Here is a 3979-nt window from a genome sequence, read left to right on the forward strand (position 1 = left end):
TTATTAAAGAGATTAACTGGTTTAATCATATTGTTTAAGGTAGAACTTACCACAGCTGCACGATAGTCCGATGGAGTCCAGATATTCTTCTTGAAGTATTGAACTTAGCTGTTCCAAATCCGCAATCCACTGAGTTTCTAGTAGGACCTTTAACTTAAAAGCAGAGTTCTACACTGTCTGTCTACCTCTGTTGAACTAACCTGCAGAGATATGCTGTCATTGTCTTGTCCTTATTTTGGCCTCCACAATTATATGCCTAAAGATATATATAGGGCTTCATCTTACCTCCAGATGTCAAGTAATAGTGGAGGAGGGATACTACCTAGTTTGGGTCCTTTAGTTGCTATGCCTCAGTATACAGTAGATGGTAATGCTTATTATGTTTCTTATTCTGATCTACAATTCCAAATGAATACAACTTAAAAGTTGAAAGGAAGTACTATTGATCAGACTGTTGAGAGAGCTTAGGTATCTCAACTACCTACTGGAAGTCAAATGAATAACATGCTGTATCCTTTAAATTGCCAGTGGCTTGCAATATAGTGGCCTCATAAAAGTCTCTACACTCTTGATATTCCTTACAATGCTGATCAAGTTTCCTTTAAGTCTGTATTAGCTTCTCATCATATTCAATCTCAACCTGGATTCTGTTAGTTCAATCAGGAGAGCGGAGCCTTTCTTTTAAAATTATACAATAATTACAAATATCTTTAGCAGGGGTTCAGATATTCATCTTCTTGAATCTTTTACTTCTCTTCCAATATCGGTCAAAGCTGGCAAGTAATATAGCCATCTCTATTAAACTTGTTTTTTTCAGTTCAGTATGCAGAATACATAAAGAAAAAAAAGAAGGAAGTAAATATTGATTAACCAGCTCTACTCTGGTAATTATAGTCCCATCCTGTTTATATTGTTTATAGGACCTGGTGGCTACTAGCTCACCATAATCGTTTTCAAGCTGCAAAAGAAATGATTCTGTACAATCCTTAGTTTCTTTGAACAAGCCTCTATTTGAGGGCTGTACGGTATGCTTATGAATTGAAGGACATATTGACTTACCTGACTTCAAGTGGCCTAATAATCCATGTACTTGATACTTGTCTAGAATCCAGTACCAGCAAAAATGAGAACAGCAAACTTGACCAACAAAGGGGATTACAAACTTATTTCAGTATATAAACTTACTTAAATCTCTTTCACCATCTTTCATTATTAGGCGGAGACAACCTGATAAACTTCAGAGTTGTCTAGGCCAATAGAAATTTGTTTCTGTAGATGGAGATTGTCTATAAAGGCTTGGACGTCACTTGTTTTGTTTTATGACTACTAAGAGTAAAGTAACAATATGTAAAGTAGAATAGAATTGTAAAGATAATAGTATATTAGTAAGGTCTCCTCTCTATTGCTTGCTGATGTTTAAAGCTTGGGAGGCACTTGGATATTTATATTCCGCATCTGAGTGTTTGCAGACTATATCAATTTATTATACAACTATGTACCTCTCTGATTATAACTCGTAACGTCAAGTATTCTTGAAAGGTGCGAATACCTGGAGACTCTCAATATTACCACACCCACTTTGGCAATTATGATATAACTAACTAGGAACTATACTGTTCCCAATAGTACAGTCACTTGGCAGAAGTGTTTATGAAACTGATATCAGATGACTAAGCTGCCTCGTCAAAATGCCACCTTTCAATGAAGTGTAAAGTAGATCGTGACCATTCACCCCATCGTGACTGCGACTATTCACAAATCTACACCCACTGAAGCCTCCTTTATCTAATAAATTAATTTATTAATTTCCTCTACCTTTTTTACCAATGGTTAAGGGTTCTGGAAATACAAAGTATGCTGCAAAACAAAGACTCCCACCTAAAACCACCCAGAGAGAAATGAGCCTTGCAGAGAAGTGCATGATAATTGCCTTTTTCTACTGCCTCCAGAATATTGCCTTGGTGGCTCAAATTATTAGACGCCTATAGATAACAGTTAAGAGCTTTCTTGTCTGGGCATGTGAACACTAATTTCTTGAAAATCTTCCTCGCCCCGGTCGCACCTCCATTTTGAGTGGTCAACAGCATTGCAAAATTATACAGACAGCCAAGTCCAACCAGAAAATGACCAGATGTACCTTCAGGGATCACTCTGCACCCAGTGTTTCTCTTGATACTGGTAACTCTTTGTACTACCTAGAGTGACTGGATATGATTGTCTACTAAATTTGCCTGCATAGTGGAATGGGTACTCAGAGAAGAAAACATAAAAAAATAGATAGCCAAGTCAAGACCTAGGCTAAAGCCTGATCATGTGACTAAGAGATCAAGATGGGTTACAGCTCATAGGGACTGGACAGCTGAGGATTTTGAAAGGGTAATTTGGAGTGATGAGTGCAGTGTGGATAAATCCAAAGATCTAAAGCAACAATGGATATTCAGAGAACCTGCAGAGAAGTGGTTGGCTGATTGTGTACACCCAAAGGAGAAGGATAAGGGAATCTTGCTTATAGTTTGGGGGTGCTTTTGGGGTAAAAGAAAAGGTCCATTAGTTCCTATTATTTAAACTATCAGTAAGATCAGGTATGTTAGACTTTTGAGAAGATATCTTTTTCCTATTATTCATCAATGATTTCCTTTAGTATACAACTTAAAGATGTTGTTTTTCGGCAAGATAATACTACTGCTCACAAGGCATATAGTGTTATGGATTGGTTGGAGAGAAACAGTATTGAGGTTGTGAACCACCCCCCTTATTCCCCTAATTTAAATCATATTGAGTATGTATGGGTTGAGCTTAAAAAGTGATTGCACCAGCAGTATCCAAGAATTGCAAATACTCTAGGAGGAAAAGAGGCTGTTAGGAGAAGACTTGCACATGTATTACCATTGGTTTGGGAGACAATTTCTGAAGAGTTGTTTGAGAAGTTGTGGAAATCAATGCCTGATAGGATGGCTGCAGTTTTAGAAGCAAGGAGAGGTTATACAAAATATTAGCTAGTTTAATTTATAGCAGGTCAATTGACTGTTGAATGTTGAGAGGTGCTACTGGTTGTTGATCATGAACTTGAACTCGCACATGCGCACATCCATTGATAACCCCACTGGCACTGCCCTACTATATGGCGCAACAGCAATTAAATATTATCTCAGATCACGAACACTTCTGCTGAGTGACTGTAGGTTAACATGTTCGGAAGGTACTTGTAACGATCCCCCTTTGGACAGTTAGTTCTTGGCAACAGGGAACGATACTTCTCTTTTCTGTCTTCTTGTTTCTCTGTCTTACGATAGCTCTAGGCCTCTGCCTACGTTACCGATAGTACAAGACCTTTGTCTTCTATCAGGAACACCTATCGTAAGCTTTCTCTAACTCGTCTTCATGAAGAACTTTCTTGGCGTAACGATAACATTGCAATAAAGATAAAGATCGTAAAGGTGTTTGATATTGGTTAAAATAATAAGTAGGAAAAGTACTTAGAAGTCAATCTAATTTTATTTAAACTCGTACCGCCAAGACTAGCATACGATGAGCCCCCGCCGGCACAGGGATACCGCTAACCGGTATACCACTAATCCTAAGCTAACTAAGTCTACGGTCCCGCACCTGCCATCCCTGAGTCATGCCCGCACAGAAACTAATTACAAGACCATCAAACAACCCAGCGCCCACCCTGGTCCAAGTCCGTAGCACCTCTGGTATGAAGCCAACCAGCACTAAGCGTAGCCGAAGCCGAGCAAAAGACCAACCCAACCAGGTGCCTCGTCCAACAAATATAAAATCACTACCGCTCGGTCTAAACACCATCCCGCAACACCTCCACCACAGTAGAAAACCAACAAAAAACCAAAACAAATATAAACTACAGGCAGCACGATGGCAGAGAGGAGGTGATCAACATGTCCACCTCTCGCATCCGCATGCCAGGCCGTCGACCCCATGAACCCACTTTGCCAAGTGCCTCCGGAGAGCGTAATGG

This window comes from Tuber melanosporum (assembly GCF_000151645.1).
Source record: "Tuber melanosporum whole genome shotgun sequence assembly, scaffold_8, strain Mel28".
NCBI classification, from domain to species: domain Eukaryota; kingdom Fungi; phylum Ascomycota; class Pezizomycetes; order Pezizales; family Tuberaceae; genus Tuber; species Tuber melanosporum.